Here is a 24,123-nt window from a genome sequence, read left to right as displayed (position 1 = left end):
ATTTACATGTTGATCATGAAATGTGTTGCAAAGTTATGTCATTTGTTTATGTTATCCATCAAAGATGATCATGCAATACCCATTGCACTATGGCGTTGTTCAGTTACAAAGAGCTTGAACAGTTAAATGGGGTAATTTCATTATGTGTAATGCACTATATACATGACCAGGGGGTGTTTCACAAAGATTTAAGTATGACTTAGAGTCGCACTTAAATGCTGACGCGTACATATGAAACGTGCAATTTCATCAATCAATGCGCGTTAGTGCACGTCCTCCTTGCATGATCGGACAAATGCGTGCATGCCTTTTATAACGTACACAACTAGGTATTTAAAGGACAAGTCCACCCCAACAAAAAAGTTGATTTGAATAAAAAGAGAAAAATCCAAAAAGCGTAACACTGAAAATTTCATCAAAATCGGATTTAAAATAAGAAAGTTATGACATTTTTAAATTTTGCTTAATTTCACAAAACAGTTATATGCACTACATCCTGGTCGGTATGCAAATGAAAAATTGTGTAACAAAAATTCAAACAATAAAAAAAAAAAAAAAAATTGTGAGCGATGGATATCATCGACTGTCTCATTTGCATGTCACCCGGGGGGGCCACTTCCATTCACGAGTGGATACCATGCGCGACCATGGGGTCTCGAAAAGCACCCTAAACACGTAATTTCCATATTCTGAAAATGCACCCCTTAACAAGTATTGGCGTGTGAAACCCTACCCTTAACAAGTATTGGGAACAAAAAGATACTCTTGGCAAATATTCCCTGAAATGAACCCCTAAACAAGTACAGGAATGTTTTATTTTTACGGGTCCTTCGGTCGTCGGCTTTACCTTTTTTGGTTTAGTACGACCCCACCTCCTACACCTCGCGCAAATCGGACTCTAAACACGAAGTGTTCGGGCAAAAAGGACATCCTTTATAAAACATTTTAATTTTGTTTTATCATCCCCGCAAATTCGACCCTAAACACGTAATTTTCCTAGTGAAATAGATACCCTTTTTTCATTATTTTTGTGTTTTTTACACCCTTATCACGTTACGTACGTAACGTGCCCTATCGTGAAAAAGACATCCTTTTTACGTGTTTTTTTGGTCGCGCATGGTATCCACTCGTCAATGTAAGTGGCCCCCCGGGGCATGTCACTGAGTTGTGCACATCACTATTTTGTGAAAAATAATTGAAACTTTAAAATGTCATAACTTTCTTATTTTTCATCTGATTTTGATGAAATTTTCAACATTATGCTAGTTTGATTTTTCTCTCTTTATTCAAATCAACATTTTTCTGGGGTGGACTTGACCTTTAAGTGTGACTCTAAGTCAAACTTAAATCTTTGTGAAACACTCCCCAGGTGGTGTCTTTCTTTAAATTCATCGGAGGTCTATGGTTTCATGCTGAAATAACTACATGTGGACTATTACTTTTTCACTCTTAATGTAATAAATCATCTATTTTCAGCAATAAATGCCTATTTTTATATTTGTCATAGCATATGGTTTTGTCAGTGAAAGGAGTGGTGAAACGTGACTGGTTACCGGCAAAATTTCCTCTGCTTTTTTTTTCTTCAAAATTTTCAATCATTTCAAATTCAAATATATTTTCAATATCGCTCAATATTCCCCCACGAATAGAGAGAGAGAGAAACAGGGGTTGCGAATCGAAGGGAGAGATAGATGGAGAGAGAGGAAGAGGGGGAGGAGGGGGACCCAGGCACAAAGAAAGGACTTGGGGCCTATACATTAGTAATTTGATGATCATGGCCCGAATTCACAAAGGTCGACTAAAGTTATACCCGGGGTATAAAACGCGTCATTTGACGTCATTTTAATCCATGGACTAAAGTTATCACCGGGGTATAACTCAGCCGTGGGTTAACTTTAGCACCGGGTGCTAAAGTTAGTCCATGGATTAGTTAGTCCACCGTTTGTGAATAGCGCGGTGGACTAACTTTATACCCCGGTATTAGTTAACCCCCGACTAAATTTAACCCCGGTATAACTTTAGTCGACCTTTGTGAATTCGGGCCCATATCTCTAGTAATGACAGACTAAAGTTTTGATAAATTGTAATGTTTTCTATTGTTTTATAAGGTCTTTGGGCTGTACCATAGAGTTTCTATGGTTTATATAACTACTCTATGGGCTGTATGTGGTACACGCGCGCGCGCGTACGTACACATTCGTCGTTAAAGTTATATAGCATGCACCGCACCCGCGAAAAAGCCTTCATTAACATTTGCACGTTAGAGAAGAAGCCAAGCCCAAGGCAAGGGAACGTATTTGGAAATGGGAAATTCGGCTATCAGCTCACTACTCGTCAAAAGTGCTGTCTGGGATGTTGGCATTCAGTGGTCCTTGTTTCTGATTGCAGCATATTTTAAGACGGAAAAATTCTACGATTTAGCAGGTAAATTATAAGTTAAAAAGCCGCTTGCTAGGCCGGGGGCTAGCCCTGGCTATGGAACCGGGCAGCGAAATTATTTTTCCCACCGAGTTCTGGACCAACATATGAATATTCATGAATTGCGTCTTCGGATTAAGAGTACGCATGCGCGTGGACTTCGTCTCGACCAGTGCCGGCCGGTCGTAAGCATTCACGTTGCTCAGAATGAATTAGCATCGTCAAATTACCCGGTACCCTTACACAGTTACATAGGCCTTATAGGCTTAGATCTATATATATATATATATATATATATACATCAAATTCTTAAACACTTATCAAACTAGCTGCCATTAATGGCAAGACATTTGCTAGGCTAGGGCTAGCTAGCTTAGGCTAGCGCATTAACTTTTAATACCTCAAATCTGGACCTGTCTAATGCCTAAACCTAATTAGGTACGCCACTGATAATTCAAATCTTCATCCAAATCTGTTGAAACTTACCTCAACATAAAGAAAATGTGTCACCCATTACGATGATGCATTGATTAAGACATATGATGAAGAATAACTCAAGTTATGATTTTTTTAAGAAATGATTTCTAAGTATTATCCATTCCGAACGAATTGTCGACCATCGAGTATCAATCACCACCGCGCATGCGCATTCGGGGATTGCCAATTCGGGGCGGAGATTTTACATCGCGCATAAACGCTTCTCGCGGCATGGTGACGAAGCGTAAGTGCGCATCATTTGTGAATGAGATTGGTCATTTTCGCGGCGCTCATAAATATGCATGTGCGTTCATGATACGCATATATCGGAGTATTTTGTTGTTTTGCAAGGCACAGTGTGCAAGACGATTGATTTGAGACTTGAAGTTAATTTCACATGTTTTAACTAGATTATCTGAATTACAGTGCACAATTACGACATGGAAGACCATTGGGATGGATTTCAAATATAATATGTAAGTGAGTTGATAACATTTGGTTTTGCATCTTTCTTTTTTCAAGTTGTTTTGAGATCGAGAATTTTTTCTTTCTTAATCATCATTTCTTGTTTCTTGTCTGTCCACCGCAATTTTTTGTAGTCCTATGTTAAATGTTCCCCTTCAGTACACCGATGCCTGAAAGTATGAATCCGAAAAATGCACCCCCCCCCCCCGCGTTCATCCTTTCTCTCGATCCCTAACAATAACATTAAAAAGGATAATAACATAAGCTGATACTAGATAGAGTTTTGACAAGTTATTAAAGTCGTTTTTTTTTTTTTTTTTGAGAGGCGGGGTGGGGGGGGGGGGGGTGATGTAATTCCCATTCCCCCCCCCCTCATTTTTTGTTTTTATTCGTGACTTGATATCCTTGCCTTTACGTGATTTCCTATGCATGCTCAATCCTTGAAACTTTACATAATTTTAAAATATTTTTACAGATCCATAGTACACCATACAGAACTTTTTTTAAAGGAGCTAGTCTCAAGTTTGTCTCTCTGTTTTGTTTCCTTTTCTGTGAGTTCCTTTCTTCTTATTTTGTTCCTCTCCTGTACTAACTTTACAACCATTTGCTTTTGTTTTTGCTCCTCTAGCCTCACTTTTTTCCCAATTTCATTGCATTCATTATTTTGTTTTCTCTTTCATCTACAGGAAATTTTTGTAGCCAGGAGGCTGTATCATTTGATGAAAACATCAGTTTGGATTCGACCTTACCACAGAAATGTTAGGGGCCCTATGAAGCATTGCATCCGCTCTGCCAAACTGCCTCTCACCCGAGATATTTGTAGAACTACACGATGCACTTTCTGCAGCAAGATCCAGCTAAAGTTGTGATGAACTAGCATATAATAGATTTCTTATATTCATAACATTCATCATTCCAGTTCTTAATTGATATTTCAAAAGTTTAATAAATCACTTTACATGCATTTAATATATTTCTTATATTCATATCATTCATCATTCCAGTTCTTAATTGATATTTCAAAAGTTTAATAAATCACTTTACATGCATCATATTGAGCTGTACACTGAATCTTGCCTCATAAGATCATTTGGCTTCAGCTCTACATAATACCCCCCCCCCAGCAATAAAAAATGAAAATCTAATAAAACAATAGAGCTGCAGGCAGTAGCGTACCTAGGATTTTCCACAGGGGGGGGGGGGGCAAAATCGTTAGCCCAAAAATTTGACAAGCAAAAAAGTCTTCAACCACAAATAAAGGATTTCGTACTTTCGGTCTTAAACTTCAAAGGAGGGGGCCACCGGTGGCTCATCAGGGGGGGGGGGCAGGGATACGTCCCTTGCATGGGTTGTGACTCGTCGGGGGGGCAGTCTGCCCCCCCCCCATAGGTACGCTAGTGGCTGCAGGTCCACCCACCCATCTGTATCAACCATTACCTCCAATGAGAATACATGTACCTAATTTTAAATTTTATTGAGCAACTTCATTAATACTGTTAAAATATCCAATTTATATTTTTATGTGGAGTTAATTAATGTAACCAATGCCAACAAGGAAAAAAAATAAAATGAATACTTTCATGTGTCAGTGTGGATTTGTCATTTCTTTTTTAAATTTATTTTAATATTCAGATCTGTATGTGTATCCTTTTTTCAACACTATGTTCCTTCTCTTCTCTACTGCATGTGCCAAATTGTTTGTTTTTTTGCTCATACTTCTTAAATAAATCATGAAAAAATTACATAAAGTCTAAATAAAAATATTTAAACAGACATACAAGAAAAAAAGTGTTAGTTTGGGGTGATAGAAAATGTTAGAAGACAGTTGGGGGGGGGGGTGAGATAAATCAATTGTTTCTTTCTTGTCAATTTAAAAGCTGCAATTCACATTTGTGAATAATTAAGTAGTTGGTAGAACAATTCCTGCTTAAAGTTGCAGTCTGAATGGAATGCAGGATCGCCAAGAACAGAGGCAGAGGTGGGGTTGGTTTTTTTAAGGCGGCATTTCCATCACGCTTTCTTGGAACCACAGATATTCGACGGCTCATGCAGCCCAAGTCTGTTCATTGTTGGGCCCCTCGACTTCAGATCAGTAAGTATTGCCATGCTCAAATGGAGGTAAGAAATTAATCTGAATGAAAATAAAAATATGAAAACAAAAGAAAATTAAAATGATAATGAATTAAATTAGATCTAGGCCATTCATTTTTAAAATAATAAAAAATTTAAGTTTGATTAGGCCAAAAGAAATCATGTTACATGAATTTTCAACAGAATATAATCATCAAATAATAAATCAAGACTAAAGTAAATTACCTAAACTCTAAAGTAAAGGCTAAAATTAGGTTCGAGAAGATTCAGAAAGTTGTTGCGTCATTTGCCATTTTGTTTCAATATTTTATTTAATCAAAATGAATGTGTGTCAGTGTGGGATGTATTTCTGATTTCTACATTTGTGTCTGGTTTTCAATTCCTAATTTATAAAAAAGAAAAAGTTTTTTTAAATCAAAGAAATACCAGACATATCACGGTAGACGGTCTCCTACACAAATTCCAATGCGCAGGACTACACACCGCGGGCACTCAAAAACCCTAGCAGCCGCCATAAATTAGCCCGCGAAACGCGTCGCCAAACTTCCCACGAAAATCCCACGAAACAAATAGCAAGGGCGTTTAACATTCGTCCGTGGCAAATGGTGGCAAGAAATGCTGCCATGAATGAGGTAAGAAATGAAAGCTTACGACTTCAATTTTCGAGTAGCATATGTATTTTTAGCGTAATATGTCTGAAAATTCCATGAAAATAACATATAATGATGATTTGATGCATAAACTGTACTTACAGACTGTTTTAGTGCAATTTTTGTTCCGATCTCGACCCTCCGTCGCAAGAGCTTACCGTGCAGTATAGCTGAATGCATTGGGAAGATGATGTCATCGTTTTCATTCCCATTGATATACGTTTACCATCCTAGACAGGAGACTCAAGTAGGGCTTGCCGTTATTGCTCGCACCGGCTCCCGAAGCAGCTTGTCGCCATTTTCGTACGCGAAAATGATGACGCGAAAATCGCGCCCTCTCGCGCTAGAGTAGCGTACCTAACCTAATACTATAGTAATAGCCGACTAATGCCATGGTTAACTTCGAACCGGTAAATTCCGAACTTTACGTTTGATTTTATTTACCATGGTTTAATATGTCTAGTCCGTATACAGAACCAGTCCTAGATCTAAAAAAAGATATCTTAGTTCTAGTCTAGTCTCTAGATCTAGACTCTGATCTACGCTGTATCTAGGCAGGACAACAAGAATTTCAAAATGTGTTTGTTGTCGAGAGAATGATATCAAAATATTCCTTAATATCTAATTTATCATGTGAAACCACTTAAAACTTACGTAAAATTCATTTAAACTGTAAAAAAAAGGAAATTCATAGCACCAACATGGTCCGAAAAAGCCATAGACATCGCGGTACCTTTTTAATACACTGTACGTACTATCGATAGTTAAAACGATCACGATGTGCTCGCTAAATGCGCGCGCCCATCGGCGTCTGCTAGCCGTCATCTGCTGTGACTCTCCAATAGCCCCGCATGTGCAATTTTTTGTAAGATCGTCCCATATGCTGTTTTTCATGTTAGTACATACATGCGTGCACGTTATTTGCGGACGCAGATCATGTACGCATCTCCGTCGTCTGCTACGGCTCTCTTTATCAGTCCCAAGTGTGAAATATGTGTACATGGTGTATGTTCATTTGGTCTACATGCAGTTTGCCCACTTGTCATTTAGTCTAATGCCAAATGGGCTAAACCCATTTGGTCTACTGAATTGCCATTTGGTCTACACTACACTTGGTCTAATTCTCATTTAGCGAAATGTCCAGTTGGTCTAATTTCAGCATAACCTACATAATTACAATTTTTTTACTTTGTCAAATACCGGTACATAAAATTGGCTTTATATCATGCAGTTCCAGTGTGAAATATGTATATATTCGTTTGGTCTACATGCAGTTTGCCCACTTCTCATTTAGTCTAATGCCAAATGGGCTAAACCCATTTGGTCTACACTTGGTCTAATCCTCATTTTGCGAAATGTCCAGTTGGTCTAATTTTTTTTAATTGCCATTTGGTCTACCGGTACACTTTGTGTAATTTACATTTGGTCTACACTACACTTGATCTAATTTTGAGTCCAGTCCAGGGTCTAATTTCAACATGACCTACATCATTATGACTTTATACTTTGTGAATTTTTTTTTTTTCTTTATATAATTTCATTTCACCTTTTAGTCTTAGCATTGGTTTCAAATAAATAATACTTGAACAGTGGCAAAGTCATGATAATGGAGCCAAAAGTTTTGAAAGGTCCATATATGGTGTATCAGGTAAAGTTATAGTTGTAAGCAGGAGAAGCAAACAACAAAAAATGTTGAAGTGGTGTTCATTAATTTCCTTTTATTTTCCAATGCCAGATCAATCTTTGTTTTTGCTTGTCATTTTTTTTTAATGATATGTTCTGTTCACTCTACAATTTTTACTAATGATCTTTTTTTTTTGGCTTATCATTTTTTTCAGACACATTCGCACCCGAACCGACTCTACAATTAAGGGAAGAGAAGGAATTATTGAACCTCTTGAGAGAATATACTGGTCAAGGGCTGTAATAGTATACAGGGGCACTTCCTGAGAGAAAGTTAATTTTATTTTAATTATGTGTTTTCAGGATATCTAATAGTACTATTGAAATGGCGGTGAAAATTATTGACCCTGCTGATGAGATTTTTCAGCTGCACCCCTCCTTTATTTTAGTGAATAAGGTGTGGCACTGCCCTATATGATTCATTTTGAATTTTAATGGGCTCCAAAATGCAGTAATTTATAAATTATAGCATAATCTTATTTCGATAAAGCCTTTGACATAAACAAAGCATATTTAAAACATATTTAGTTATTGCATATCAGAATGTTATGTTTGCCTGATGTTTTCTCAATAACTCTAAGCTGTTATTAATGAATTCTTTCTAGAAACAAAAATAAGCAATTTATTCAAACATGTCAGTTTCATTTTGTAGACATATGCATTGAATTTACCAATTCAGTATAAGGTACGTATGCCATCTTTCACAAATGTTGATTTTTATCACTGGTGGATCTGGGGGAGGGCACATCTGGCTCACCCCCCCCCCCTTAGAGAGCCTCAGTCGAGATTTGTAATGAAAATATGCCATTTTCACCAAAGTATGCCCCCCCCCCCCCGGAAAGCAAGGCCCTTTTTTTGCTTGACAAATGTTCATCATGAAAATGTGCCCCCCCCCCCCAGGATAAATCCTGGATCCACCCCTGGTTTTTATTAAGTTTACATGTATTTTCATTTTGAAAAAAAAGGTTTCCTAGAGATTTATAAACAGCATGATTTACACTGAGCGTGTCATACACTTCTGTGCAGAAGAATATTATCTTGAGAAATTTGGTTATTAAATTATGGAAAATATCTTTTGCAAATGAAATTACTTGATTGCAATTATTTCTTACATTGTATTGTCATTTTACTGGATAGAAATTCATTATTTTTTATAACCATGACAGTGTTCTAATTTCATATTTGCTAAATTGTAATAATTCTTTTGATCTTCCTTCATCTTCATGAAAGTATGAATTCTAGTCATCTGCTTCAAAGTCTGCCCAATACAATGGTTACAAAGGGCCTAAGCATCACTTGTCATTTTTTAATAAGTAGTTAAGTCAGTAGTCAAGTAAGGGGTCAGACAGTTTGGCTGTATTATATTTGTTTAATTATCTTACTAGTGTCAATTTACTAAACTTTTGCTGTTTGTGATTGAACCCCCAAATTGCTCGATAGTACCATTATGTTGGACAGACGTTAATATTGACTAGAGGACTATTATTACTTTCCAAACCAACCTGAAGATAATATGATACTTCACGTAGTACAGGGGTATATTGTCTCCCTTCCATTGTTGTGATGTATGGGCTGGGTAATATCATCTAACTTGTCCTGGAATAATCATTCTCTGCAACAAGTTCCACTTCAGCGACTCTCAGTTGAACATCATCATTCCTGGCATTGGCGGCGGAAGCCAAAAATTTTAGGGGGGAACCGCCAAAACTTTTTGACAAAAAAAAAAAAAAAATAGTGACCAAAAATCTTAGGGGGGGGGGGGGACACAGGAAACAAAAGTGAAAATTGACAAGCCAAAAAAAAAAAAAAAAAAAAAAGGTTATCAACAAAAAATTGAGGGGGGGGGGGTCGTCCCCTCCCCACCTAAAATTTAGTGGGATACGTCCCCCCCCCCCCCACTTCCACCGCCTATGATTCCAGGTGCTTGGAGATCTTCAAAAGGCATGCTATAACATCCACTTAAGTTCCATTTCCTTTCATGTTTTTTCCTCATCTTAGTGAGCATCTCCAAGTGTTCATATTTTTAGTGTCCTTTTTTAGATTTACCAAACTCAGTTTTATTACCTGATAAATGAAATTACAAAATTCTATCCCAAAAATTGAACACTTTGATCAAGTTTGGTTACTTAAACTTAATGTTAAATAAACTGAAAATATGTAATAAAAGGCAAAATAAAATTAATGATGAAAAAAATACCGGTAATAAAAACAAAAGTTAATCAAATTCACTCAAAACCATACACTTATCTACTCTCCTCAAAAATCAGTTCTCACTTTTAGGTATTGATCATTCATTCAGTCAATGAAATAATAAAAAGAGACAGGAGATCCTCATCAAAATAAACACAAACAGTGTCTCACACACACACTACACATTAATAGTAAAATCAGTTTGTATCTTTCGTGGGATTTTTTTAAATGTAAATCTGGATTCTTCTTGGTAGTAGGGCCTTAGGTCGCTCTGACTTGAACTTAAAACTTCCAATCTCAAGAAGGCAAGATATATCTCGGGAGATAGTCATCATCAAGATGTTTAGGAGTTCAACCTGGTGGTGAGGTTATTCATGATGGCATCTGGTATTCTGGCAGAAAGAATCAGAAATATAAAATGCATAAATACAATTGTTTATTTTTTTCAATACAAATTAAATTACCTGAGTCATTCAAGATAGTGGGTATTTTTTTTAGGGGGGGGGGTGATGGCATGACAAGTTTTTAGTCAAAATTATTTTTATCTTCATTTATCTTTTTTTTCCCACTTTGTATTACCATTTATTCAAAAATTGCAATAAACATATCAATAAATGAGTTTTTAATCTACCGGTAGTTGGCAAAAGAAAAACCAGTGCAAAAGTAAAGCCAGGGCAGTATTGGCAGTAAAACACTGACACCACGGCACTGACACTGACAGTGAATGTTCATTTTCCAGTGCATGCACATCACTGCCCCATCATCTTCACTCGTTTTCAGAAAATATTTAGTTATTTCTCAAATATGACCATGATTATCTTATTCATGTCATTACTCTGGTGTTTATTCATGATTTTAAATTCAGGAAATCATTCAGCAAACGAAGAAAACAAAGCATTTCTTGACTGTGATTCCGTGTGATTCAAGTTCAATTTCATTTCTGTGTGTATCACAGGTACCGGTACGCACGTACGTGACGTAATCTTAATCTCTATTATGATGTAAATTAATCATCCCGCGCGCGATTAAAATGGCTCGAAATTCGACCAAATTCAAGGACAGCTCAGCTTGCAAACCTCACTGAGAAGGGCTTCCCCAGCCCTTGCGATTCCCCGCGCTGCAATTTCACTGCAATACACAGAAAGGAAATCAACTCAAGTTTCACAATCAACGGAAAATCCGGAACCCTTCGAGACCCATTTTACAAGAAATACAACTAAATAAGGTAAGAATTGAAAGCAACTCAAGACATTTTCGACTTACCGACACTTTCATGTTTATTTTCGGAAGATTTCATGGAATTTGGGGCACGAAAATGGTATCGGTAGCTCGCGAAAGTCCTGTGCAATACGATGACATATTTTTCATCGCACGGGAGGACAATCACAAAGAGAAAATATCATACACATCCGCGCTAACAGGGGCTTAATTTTGACGATATCGCATCGCTATGCGATTGCAATGATTGACATGCGAACGAAGCTTGCGTACAAATTTTGAGCACTTCCGCGACAGCGCCATCTCGTGACTACGGCCGTGCCTACTGTATCAGCATGGAACAACTAGTGTACCAAAGGGGGGGGGGGGGGGGCAGACTGCCCCCTGACGACGATTTACAATTGATCCAGGGGACGTGCCCCCCCCCTTTGAGAAGCCAAATTAATAATTTGTAATGTCAAAATGCAACAAAAAAAGACTTATGTCCCCTCTTTTGAACGTGAAGATCTTTTTTTTTTTTTTTTTTTTTTTTTTGCTTGTCAAATTTTTTTCAGCTAAGAAATCCTTAATTTGGTGTGAAGACGGGGATCAAGATCACTGACGTTAGTTTGTGCCTGACGTTAGAATACGTTTCATGCACTGCAGTGGCGTAGCTAGGATTTTTTTCCTGGGGGGGCACTGGGGGGTCCTTGCTTTTTCAGAAGGGGGACACCGGCCATTTTTTCCGGTGTGTGTGTATGTGTCACAAGGGCGGATCGGACTTTCGCCAATAGGGGACGGGGCCCAAAATTATCTTCACCTATATTTTCCCCGAGCAGTAATTTCTTAGTTTCTTATAAAACAACATAAACATGAAATAATCTCATAAGCCTTATAAAAAGTGTGAGCGCGAAGCGCGAGCGATTTTGGGCAATGGTATGTGTGATCCTGAACAAGATTCGTATGTAACTAGATGGTTACTGCAAACGCCAAGTACGAGCAGAAATTTGTATTAACTGTTCTAGCATTATCGAAAAGGGACCTGTTAAGGACTACTTTCAGTTACCCACGAAGACGGTATATATTTCAAAAATGCGAGCGCGAAGCGCGAGCAATTTTTGACATTCCGACCTAAAAAAATTTGTATTAATAAATGGGATAGGTATGAAACTAAACAATTGAAGCGAGCGCGAAGCGTGAGAGGAAGAAAATTGAGATTTTAGACCTAAAAGTAGGACACTCTATTCATTTTTGTAATCATAAATAGGATATGGTTAATTGGGTATCATTAATAATGCGATCGTGAAGCGTGAGCAGACAATTATTGATATTCTGATGTGAAACTGGATAATTTAAGTAAATTCTAAATAAAGAACATGCAGGCTATCGCGCATGTTTGAGATTTAGACCTAGAATCTGGGCATTCTGAATACATTTGTCCAATAGAACATTATGGAATACACGTAGACATTATGAACTTGGCAAATCAAACAATGTGACCACGCAGCGTGAGCTTAAAATGCTGATATGTAGACCATAAAACGGACGTTTTACAGATACAGAGCACTTAAATTTGTAAATGAAAATAAATAATAATGAAAGCTCGAACAAAGTGCGAGCTAAAATATGTTTTGTCTATTGACTTCAAAACTTGCTCCATATCAGCCTATTGAGCAAGATATGAATCTCATCGAACAGGCAATTCTGGCGCGAAGCGCAAGCAAAAATTTTTTATACAGTAACATGAAATATTTTTTTTTTCAAGTCTTTCCCTCACATTATTTCATTCCCTCGCCTTCCACCCCTTATTTTCCTCTTCTTTTTTTTTTCTTCTGTCTTTATTCTTCTTTTCCTTTTTCTTTTCTTCTTTCTCCCCCTTTTTTTTTTGCTCTGCCAATTTTTTTCTGGGGGGGGGGGGCACGTGCCCCCCAGGCCCCCCCCCCCCCCGTAGCTACGCCACTGATGCACTGGCGTACCTAGGATTTTCCAAAAGGGGGGCAAATTTTTGGAGGATATTTCGTCCGCGAAAAAATGTGACAAGCCCCCCCCCCCAAAAAAAAAAAAAAAAAAAAAAAAGAAGAAGATCTTCACGTTCAAAAGAGGGGGCATACGTCTTTTTCATTGCATTTTTACATTACAAATTATTAATTTGGCTTCTCAAGGAGGGGGGGGGCACGTCCCCTGAATCAGTTGTGACTCGTCAGAGGGGCAGTCTCCCCCCCCCTTGGTACACTAGTGGTTCCATGCTGATAAATCGTAGATCAGAGTCTAGATCTAGACACTAGACTCGAACTAAGATATAAAAAAAATTAGATCTAGGACTGGTTTTGTATACGGACTAGACAAACCATGGCAAATAAGCTAACATTTGTCTAAACCTAATTAAACGTAAAGTTCGGAATTAACCAGTTCGAAGTTAACCATGGCAGTACTCGGCTATTCAGTGTTGTAGTCAAGGCTCAAACCTCTAAGGCCAAGGCCAAGGCCTAAATATCAAAGGCCAAGGCCAAGGCATGGAAACCCAAGGCCAAGGCCTGAAAACCTCAAGGTCAAGGCATTTCAAACTTACTGCGCTAGCCTAAGCGAGTCCTAGCCTAGCACATGTCTTGCCATTAATGGAAGCTAGTTTGATAAGTGTTTAAGAATTGGATATATATATATATTTATATAGATCTAAGCCTGTAAGGCCTATGTAACTATGTAAGGGTACCGGTAATTTGGCGATGCTAATTCATTCTGAGCAATGCCAACTGAACGTGAATGCTTGAAATGCTTGAACGTGAAAGTCCACGCGCATGCGTACTCTTAATCCAAAGACGCAAGTCATGAATATTCATATGTTGGTCCAGAACTCGGTGGGAAAAATAATTTCGCAACCGGGCACTCACTTTAAGGCCCGTTTACACCGCATCCGGCACGGCGACCGTGCACGGCATTCCGGCACGGCATACGGCACGCCGTGCTGTTTTCCAGTTTCCACTGCCCCACGGCACGGCAATAAAGCCGTGCTCGGATCCCGTCCAGCAGGCAAAAACCGTCCAATGTACCCATGAAAACCCAAAGCAAAGTAGCCTGCTTCAGGCGTGGCAAGAAGTATTTTTTAAGGGTTTTCGTGTATCTATGTCCTATGTATAAATTAATCTTGTCTTGAATTCCACCAAGAAGCATCAATCTGACGGACTGCTCATTGGACAGACACAAATATTCTTTGTTATTCACTCATATCTATACGGGAATGGATCGTTCTATTTAAATGTAATTGAATTTTGTCATGATTAATCTTTTTATTTTACACTTTGCTTTCCATACTTCACTTCCCATTTCTATGCCATTGTCACCTGTTCATCTCATTCCTTAGTTTATATATCAGATTCTATTGCCATTACAACTCCACATGTTTCTATTGTCTTCTCATTTATATTCAGAACATTCTTCTTCATTCATGACCTCGTGCTCATTGGTTCACCTTTCACCCTTAGTTCTTCCACTTTTCTTGATTCTTCTATTCTCTCTGTTTCTATTAGTTAAATTGGTTATACGAAATTATTTCTGAACATATTTGAATACGGTATATTATTTGTTTAAAGGTCAAATCCACCCAAGAAAACTGTTGATTTGGATAAATAGAAAAAAATCAAACTAGCATAATTCATGCAGAATCGGATGTAAAATAAGAAAGTTATGACATTTTAAAGTTTCGCTTATTTTCACAAAAGAGTGATTTGCACACCTCAGTGATATGTAAATGAGACAGTTGATGTCCCTTACTATTTCTTTTTTTTTTATTGTTTGAAAAATACAATATTTCATTTATTTGACAATAATGACCAACTTGACTAAACCAATGCTAATTCTACATGTTCAGGGAGGAATTAATTGTTTCTCTTGACAATGAGAAGAAAATTACATTTCATATTTCATATAATAAAATACAAAATAAATAGTGAGCGAATGACGTTACCAGTCTCCTCATTTGCATACCGATCAGGATGTGTATATAACTGTTTTGTGAAAATTAAGCGAAACTTTAAAATGTCATAACTTTCTTATTTTACATCCGAATTTGATGATATTTTCAGTGTTATGCTTGTTGGATATTTCTCTTTTATTCAAATCAACTTTTTTTGTTGGGGTGGACTTGTTCTTTAAAAGCAATGCCAAGTGAAGTCTCGCCCAATAAATAAGAGCAACACTGCATGGACTTCATTTTGTCAACATCTTTATTTTGAGTTTAGTTCAGCTCCAAATATATTTTAGGTTCTTCGGCAATCTACATTATATTTGTTGTTGAAAAAAAAGTGATGCTCATTAATTTATTACAGAAAAAAATAATACGAGATATATAAACAACAAAAAATGCATGGGGCGTCAAAAAATTTCTTGAAGATGAATGTATTCTTTTTATTTCACAATCAACTTTCTTTTGTCAGTATTCTTCATGTCCAGGGGCCCATTTCAAAAGTACTTTAACATTATGGCAACTACCATGGAAACCACAATTATAATTGGATGTTGCGCCATATTAAAGACAAAGTTATGATAGTTGTACCTCTCTATGAAACAGGCCACAGGAGTGTCATTGCCATTCTGTTTAGAGATAAAATTTTGTTTCTAACATTTTGTCATATTTCAAACAATCCTAGATCTCTGTTTCCAAAATAAAACATTAGTCCAGAAACGTTCCGTCCAGTACCCATCATTTTTATTTTCACAGTAACTGGTTTCATGTGTTGATATTTGATAGTGCATTACTAGTGATCATGTTAATACATGTATTTGCATGAACCAAATTTCTGTGATGTGCAAAATGCTCAACTTCTCTTATCTGTGAACAAATCCTGAATTTAAATTTAAGTATAATTTAAGAAATAAATATATTTTTAATAAATGGTGAACATGCTCAGACGATATTTTCCAGATCTACAAAAGAGGAAGATCATAATCCTTCACAATCGTAATTTCTGCAAATTGAGACTGACTTGCAACTGTAACAATGGGAGATGTACATTGGCGGTGGAAGCCAAAAAATAAAAAAAGGTTATCAACTAAAAATTTAGGGGGGGGGACCGTCCCCCACCTCAAATTTAGGGGGGACCTGTCCCCGCTTCCGCCGCCTATGGAGATGTCAAAGTGAAAAATTCAAGTGGAAATTAGAATAACACATTTAATGGTGTCGTTGTTTATAATACGATATCAGTCATTAAAGTTGTAGATTTCCTGCAAATGATTTATTTCATATGGATTTATCATAAGTAATTCAGATGTAATCATATATACACCGCTTTTAATTTGTTGGTGATGCTGCATGTCTGACATTGCATATTTTATGTTGAGACTGTTAACAGGTTGTTAGCTCTGGCAAACTACAAACCACTGTCCCTTTGTTAGCTAAACAATCGGATGAGTATTGTGTGATGTCAGAGCATAGAGCTATTAGCTCCATGGTCAGAGGGAATAAGATATCAGCTCTCTTTTTAGCGGTGGAGCATAGCAAGTTAGAGCATTTTCCGTTAACTTTTTTTTTAATCTACGAAACATATTTGGATTCTTAAATTGTGAGATGTTTATAACATCAATAAGAATCGACTTGGAGTTAGATGACACAAAACCTTTAATTCCTATAGTAGTATGTTCAATGTTCAGACGACCGAAATTTAACCTCATAGCAATGGAGCTGGCATTGAGGTAACTTTTACAGTGTGGGACAATGGGGGACAAGCTGGAGAAAAATTTATCTACAGTTATGTTGTCACCATGACTATCAGTGCTTTGAAAATACTGCAACATTGTGTCCTCGATTTGAAGTGAAGTTGGGACTTGAAGACTGGACTGATGTTGCGGACGTGCCTGAGGATGATGACGAGGAAGACTGACCCACGTTGTGGACAGATGTCACCCACCATTCTCCTGCTCAGTTTCTTCCTGCTTGGTACAGGCTTCTCCTGGTGTGTCTACATCAAACACAGGATCCAAGATTGAACTTGTTCTGCTGACAGAAAAATCATATGTTCAAATTTATTTCATATGTTTTGCTCATAATAATGAATACTAAAAAAAAAGACTCATGTACCAAGTCGATACAGTTTGTCTGTTCTTTAATTCATTAATATTCGAAACATCTTTAGTTTTATTTTTTTAAGGGTAATTTTCTGAAGGCAAATGGCTCTCACTTCAAGGAAATGCAACACCCATTAACCTGTACTATTTTACACAGGTAGTCAAGTACAAATATGATAAATCATATTGAATGAAAATGTGGATGTATAATTACAGGAAACGGGTTAATGTAAACATGAGAGAATGAGCCAATCATCAATGTATAATTCAAAATGATTTGTATAGTTTGTATGAGAGCGCTCATATCCACCCTGCAGAGTGCACAAAGTGCAAATTAATACCATAGCTGTTGCCCGACCGTTCCCTGTTGCAAGGAATTCCTGTCAGAACCCAGAAACTAAACCTGGGTTAAGTGCAGCACAATATCAGAATTCATATTTATACAATACATTTCTTTGCATGAATTCAAATTGATATAAACATATTCTCTCTTCCCTGGGATAAGAAAACTAAATATTGAATATCTTACTCTCGATTATGTATGTGGGGAAGTAGGAATTCCATTGCCTCACTGTACTTGTATTTACGTGCTGCATTTGAGGGAGCTCCGTCACCACTCTTCCTCTCCATTTCTGTCGTTTTTTAGGAAGTTGTCCCTCAACTCGCTACGTCACCTTAAAAATAATGAAAAAACAACACGAAATCTAATTCCTATAACCTCTGAAAATTTTCATTTCTGTTTATGACTCATTTCAAGCCCTACCCACCCCCCCCCCGAAATATTTCAATGTGAAATTGGACGACATGCTTTTGATAGTAAAGAATTTTGCCTCCATTTTTTTTGCTTGTAAAAGTGACGTGATATTTATATTACGTATTTGTGAGGAGGGGTTGGTATATAGTTTTTGGTCCACATCACAAAGCAAGGTCTCTTTCTGCATTTACATACCCTTGCTCTTGTGTCTCATTTATTTATTTTTATTTTTTTAAACACTAGACTATTTTACACATGTGCAAACAATTTTAAAAATGGCCGTAATGACCAAAACTTACCATTGGTATTCATTGAATTACAACAACCAGAAGTTAGCTACAGTTGTTAGATTGTGAACTTGATTTGCTTTCAAACATCCACATACAAATATAACTCTTTTACATTGTTCAATATTTTTCTTCAAATTGATAGTGAAAAAATTGTGAAGTTTGAAAAAAATTAATATGACGTAAAATGATACCAACCTGAGATTACAAGCTGACGCCCAATGTCATGTCATACATCATTTTTTGACTTCTGTATCCTTGAACATCTCCAATCTCTTGTCATACAGGAATGGATTTTCCTACACTTCTAGGATAAGGGCTTCCTCCATGTTGGTTATCTGTCATGCAACACATTCCATATAAATTTTGTTAGCAAATAATAATAATAAAGGTTTAAAGAATTGCAAAAGCGATTAGTGAAAGGCCAGTGCCCAATCAGCAATTTCTTACATTTACATTGTAACTGGCAGGCTTGCTGACCAGGGTCCAATTTTTATAATGCACAAATAGAAATTCTCCTAATTGAAATGATTTTGCTTAGCTGTAGAGAAAAGTGATCGTCTAGAAAAGTCCTTCAAGAGCTTGAAATAATAATTTTTTATCATTTGAAAAGTACATGTAAACATAGGGTCATGTTAAGAAAAAAAAAGAGAGAGGCACAATTTTTTGCCTCCATGAGAGCCTATAAGCTAAGCCATATAATGTTTTTTTAGGGATAAAATGTTTGTTGAATAAAATGTCAGCAAATTATGTCTTCTCTGTATAGTATACGTACCCAATCACTTCAGCCCCCCCCCCCAAAAAAAAAAACTAAATAAAAAATAAACCAATGAAAAAAGAATGAAATTACACAAATAAAGCAATCAATTTTTGGAACAGAAATGTGCAGATTTAAAAGTTATGCCAGCACACAAAGGACATATTTCATATTGAAAAAGGGTCACTTTTGTTCTGGGGGATTTCTATTTCGGGCAAACCAGTGCCAACCCAAACCCCTTCCCATCGCCCCACGATTGAGCTGCCCCTGGATAAAGGAAAGTACGCTCATTTTAAAATCCTTTACATAATAACAGACTGACAATTTTTGACAAACTAGAAACAATAACTTTTTTTAATGCAAGTTCTCTCCAAAATTATAGTAGCCTAAATTTAGTGACTAGGCCTAGACTCTATATTTCAATGAAAACAAGGTCTAACGTTAATTAGCTAAGCCTAAGTATGACGTCATATGGGGAGGATTTAGAGTCTAGGTTTTTACATTATTTATTCGTAGGCCTAGTCTTTTCCAGAGATTTTGTTGGAAATAACTAAGTTAGCCTTACTCCTTAGCCTAGGACTCCAAAATTCCTACTAGGGTCTATATCTACTTTCCACCATTTGTTTCGATCTAGAACAGATCGACCAGAGGGTCCCACAAAAATATGGTCAAACTGAGCAATCTGTCTTAACTTCTTTCAGTTCAGGCTACCCAAGTTTCACCATTCCAGATCTCCTCTTATTAATTCCTTGCCACCCTCCTATCTGCCACTCTTGCTGCTGACAAAACGACTCAGTGCCTAGCTCTCATCTATTATAGACCCTACTAGCAGGCGCGGATCCATGGGGGGGGGGGGGCCGAGGGGGCCTTGGCCCCCCCCCTTCGGCAAAAAAAAAAAGAAGAGAGGGAAAGAAAGAGAAAAAAGAGGGGAAAGAAAAGAAGAAAACAAGAGGGGGAAGAAGGGAAGAAAAAAGAGAGAGGAAAAGGGGGGGGAAAGAAAAGAAGAAAAGGGAAGAGGGGGAAGGAAGGGAAGGAAAAGGGAGAGGAAAAGGGGAAAGAAAGAGAAGGAAAAAGAGAGGGAAAGGAAAAGGAGAAAAAAAAGAGAGAGAGGGGAAGAGGGGAAAGGAAGAGAAGAAAAAGAGAGAGAGGAAAAAGAGGAGAAAAGGAGAAAAAAGAAGAAGAGAAGAAAAGGGAGGGGGAAGGAGAGGGGGAAGAAAAAAGAGGAAGAGGGGAAAAGAAAAGGAGAGAGAGGAAGAGGGAGGAAAGAAGAGAAGAAAAAAGAGAGGGGAAAGAAAAGAAGAAAAAAGAAGAGGGGAAAGAAAAGAAGAAAAAATAGGAGAAGAAGAGGGGAAAGAAAGAGAAAAAAGAGGAAGAGGGGGAAGGAAGAGAAGAAAAAGGGAGGGGGAGGGGGAAGAAAAAAGAGGAAGCAGGGAAAGAAGAGGGGGGGAAGAGAGAGGAAGAAGGGAAAGGAAAAGGCGAAAAAGGAGAGAGAGGAAAAGGGAAGAAAGAAGAGAAAAAAGAGAGAGAAGGGGGAAGAAAAGGGGAAAGGAAGAGAAGAAAAGGGAGGGGGAGAGGGGGAAGAAAAAAGAGGAAGAGGGGAAAGAAAAGGAGAAAAAGGAGAGAGGAAGAGGGAGGAAAGAAGAGAAAAAAAAAGAGAGAAAGAAAAGAAGAAAAGGAGAGAGGAAGAGGGGAAGGACGAGAAGAAAAAAAGAGGAAGAGGAGGAAAGAAAATGATTTTCGAACCAAAAGGGCGCCGAAATGATGTTCGAATGAATGTCAAAATGATGTTCGAACTGGGGGCGCCAAATTGATACTCGAACTAAGGGGGGGGGGGGGAGGGGCCCGAATTGATGTTCGAACTAGGGGGACGCCAAATTGATACTCGAACTAGGGGGGCTCAGAATTGATGTTGGAACTAGGGGGCGCCAAATTGATACTCGAGCTAGGGGGGCCGAAATTATATTCGAACTAGAGGCGCCAAATTGATGTTGGACCTACATGTAGGGGCGCCAAATTGATATTCGGAATTAGGAGGACGCCGAAATGATGTTCGAAGGGATGTTAAAATGATGTTCGAACTGGGGGCGCCAAATTGATACTCGAACTAGGGGGGGGGGGGGAGGGGCCGAATCGATGTTCGAACTAGGGGGACGCCAAATTGATACTCGAACTAGGGGGGCTCAGAATTGATGTTGGAACTAGGGTGCGCCAAATTGACACTCGAACTATGGGGCGCCAAATTGATGTTGGACCTACATGTAGGGGCGCCGAATTGATATTCGATCTAGGAGGGCGCCAAAATGATGTTCGAAGGGATTTTAAAATGATGTTCGAACTGGGGGCGCCAAATTGATACTCGAACTAGGGGGGAAGGGGCGAATCGATGTTCGAGCTAGGGGGGCGCCAAACTGATACTCAAACTAGGGGGGCGCCGAATTGATGTTCGAACTAGGGGGGCGCCAAATTGATACTCGAGCTAGGGGGCGAAATGATTTTCGAACTAGGGAAACCAAATTCAGTTCGAAGGGATGCCAAAATGATGTTCGAACTGGGGGTCGAATTGATGTTCGAACGGGAAGGGGGGGGGGGGCGAATTGATGATCGACCTACATGTAGGGGCGCCGAATTGATACTCGAACTAGGGGGGGGGGGGGGCGCCGAATCGATGTTCGAACTAGGGTCACCACATTGATGTTTGAACTAGGGGGCGCCGAATTGATATTCGAACTAGGGGCGCCAATTTGATGTTCCAACTGGGGGCGCCAAATTGATGTTCGACCTAGGGAGGCCAAATAGATGTTCGACGTAGGGGGGCGCCGATTGAATATTCGAACTAGGGTCGCCAAATTGATGTTCGAACGAGGGGGGCGCCAAATTGATGTTCGAACTAGGCGGCGCCAAAATGACGTTCGAACTATGGGGCGCCGAATTGATGTTTGAACAAGGGGGAGGGGGCGAACTAATTTTCGAACTAGATGGGGGCGCCAAATTGATGTTTGAACTGGGCGGGGCGCCAAATTGATGTTCGAACTAGGGGAGCGCCGAATTGATGTTCAAACTAGCGGGGCGCCAAATTGATGTTCGAACTAGGGGAGCGCTAATTTGATGTTTGACCATAAGGCGACATGTTTCAGAAGGGGGAGGGCAAAGTGATATTTCACATGGCGCCAAAATCATGTTCAACCGAGGGCGCTAAATTGACCTTGAACTTAGGGGGCTCCATGCAAATTCATGTTCGACCAGGGGCGCAACATTGCTCGTATTGCCTGTTTATAGTGAAATTTATTTCCTGCCCAAAAAGGTTAAATTAATGCGGCTGATTTAAAATATCCTGTTTTTACGATAATAGACAAAAATCAATGTGCTCGAGTTTGAAGTTTGTTTTGCAAGATAGGTAACCTGTTCAGGGTCAGAAAAGGGGTAAATATCAAATTCAGCTGGCGCTACGCGCTCGCAATATTTGATTAGTGAGGTGTGTATCCTCTCCATCGATCACACGTACATAAGTCCTTAAAATGTTAGTGTTTTTCAAGTCAATATACATAGGCCGATCCAGGGGGAAAAGTTTTTGCCCCCCCCCCCCCCATGGTGGCGCAACAAAAAAAAAAGGGAAAAAAAAGACGAAGAGAAAAAGGAAAAACTTTTAGAATAGGAATTATACCTTAAAAGAGTCCTTCTTAAGTCAGTATATAAAAAATTGAGCTCGCGCTACGCGCTCGCATCACTGTTTAGTTATATACGCATCTCAACCTCACAGGTTTTTTTTTATGCGAACGAGAAGCACAAGCTGAAAATATTTTATATTCTAATCTGACAACTGAAAAAGCTTCGCGCTCGCATTCATTTCTTAAAGGACAAGTCCACCCCCCCAAAAAAAATGTTGATTTGAATAAATAGAGAAAAATCAAACAAGCATTATGCTGAAAATTTCATCAAAATCGGATGTAAAATAAGAAAATTATGACATTTTAAAATTTTGCTTATTTTTCACAAAACAGTGATATGCACAACTCAGTGACATGCAAATGAGACAGTCGATAATGTCCCTCACTCACGAATTCCTTTGCTTTTATTGTTAGAGTTTTACAATATTTCATTTTTTACAGATTTTACAATATGAACCAACTTGATTGAACCATTTAGTATTAAACAATGCTAATTGCTCATGTTCAGGGAGGAATTAATCGTTGTTTCACACGACAACAGAGAAAAATTGAATATTTCATATTTCATATACTAAAATACAAAAAGAAGTAGTGAGTGAGTGATGTCATCAGTCTCCTCATTTGCATACCGACAAGGATTTGAATATAACTTGTGAAATTAAGCGAAACTTTAAAATGTTGTTGGCCTACCTATTATCTTTGTGTATTTCCTATAAGATTCTCAAAATATTCATTTTCAGGTGTTAGACTAGAGCCATTCTGGAAAAAGAGGCCTATATAAACTTTAAAAAGCATTTTGGGGTAAAAGTTGGGAACCGGACTATTTCACACAATTCAAATATGCTGAATCTGATAAGATCGGTTCCCAAGCTAATTTCTCATGTTTTGACCACCTAATTTGCATAAACAAAATGGCTGCCAAATTGACAATTCAGAATATTATTTCGACAATTTTCTTTAATTATATTCGTTTTCAAAGACATGAATACTGCAAAATCCTGCATTCATACGTGTACCTGTCGGGAAAATTTGTTATTTTTGTTCGTGGCTAATTAATTATGCATATTCTGGATCAGTATGCCATAATTTGATAATTTCAACTCAACTGTTTATATTTTTGGTACAAATAGCATTTGCATCATTACAAATAATTGTACGGCCCTTAGAATATGATATCACAGTGAATAATAATGTATTTTATTGTTTTTGAATTTCTTATGTATTTCTTTGTATTTTGTACCTTTTGTTGTGTACATGTTTTGTTATGGGATCTGTAATTTTGTAATCACTTTTTCTACATTTTTTATTCGTATATATCCATGGACATAAACAGATGCACCCACTCCCACACCCACATCTGCATACAAAAGGTAAATTCCTGCAGTGAGGGCCTTCCCATTTTAAAAGCACACTGGTGGTGATCCAACGAATT

At 38.0% G+C, this 24,123-nt stretch overlaps 3 long non-coding RNA genes across 4 annotated transcripts; all 3 read right to left on the bottom strand.

The window, feature by feature from the left end:
• Positions 1-4,217: 4,217 nt before the first annotated feature.
• Positions 4,218-6,454, bottom strand: LOC135156380 (uncharacterized). The gene is made up of 2 exons (XR_010295508.1): positions 6,204-6,454; positions 4,218-5,491 (listed from the first exon to the last, which is right to left on the bottom strand). It is a non-coding gene; the product is annotated as an uncharacterized LOC135156380 (long non-coding RNA).
• A 2,227-nt stretch (positions 6,455-8,681) lies between these two features.
• Positions 8,682-11,490, bottom strand: LOC135156379 (uncharacterized). Its single transcript, XR_010295507.1, has 3 exons — positions 11,238-11,490; positions 10,059-10,366; positions 8,682-9,491 (listed from the first exon to the last, which is right to left on the bottom strand). It is a non-coding gene; the product is annotated as an uncharacterized LOC135156379 (long non-coding RNA).
• Positions 11,491-16,587: 5,097 nt separating this feature from the next.
• On the bottom strand, positions 16,588-18,756 carry LOC135156419 (uncharacterized). Of its 2 annotated transcripts, none has more exons than XR_010295555.1 (3): positions 18,468-18,756; positions 17,758-17,902; positions 16,588-17,160 (listed from the first exon to the last, which is right to left on the bottom strand). It is a non-coding gene; the product is annotated as an uncharacterized LOC135156419 (long non-coding RNA). The 2 variants fall into 2 exon arrangements; XR_010295556.1 differs by having other exon boundaries at positions 16,588-17,157.
• Positions 18,757-24,123: the final 5,367 nt, after the last annotated feature.

This window comes from Lytechinus pictus, chromosome 13, assembly GCF_037042905.1.
Source record: "Lytechinus pictus isolate F3 Inbred chromosome 13, Lp3.0, whole genome shotgun sequence".
NCBI lineage: Eukaryota > Metazoa > Echinodermata > Echinoidea > Temnopleuroida > Toxopneustidae > Lytechinus > Lytechinus pictus.
This window is presented reverse-complemented; position numbering and strand designations above follow the sequence as displayed.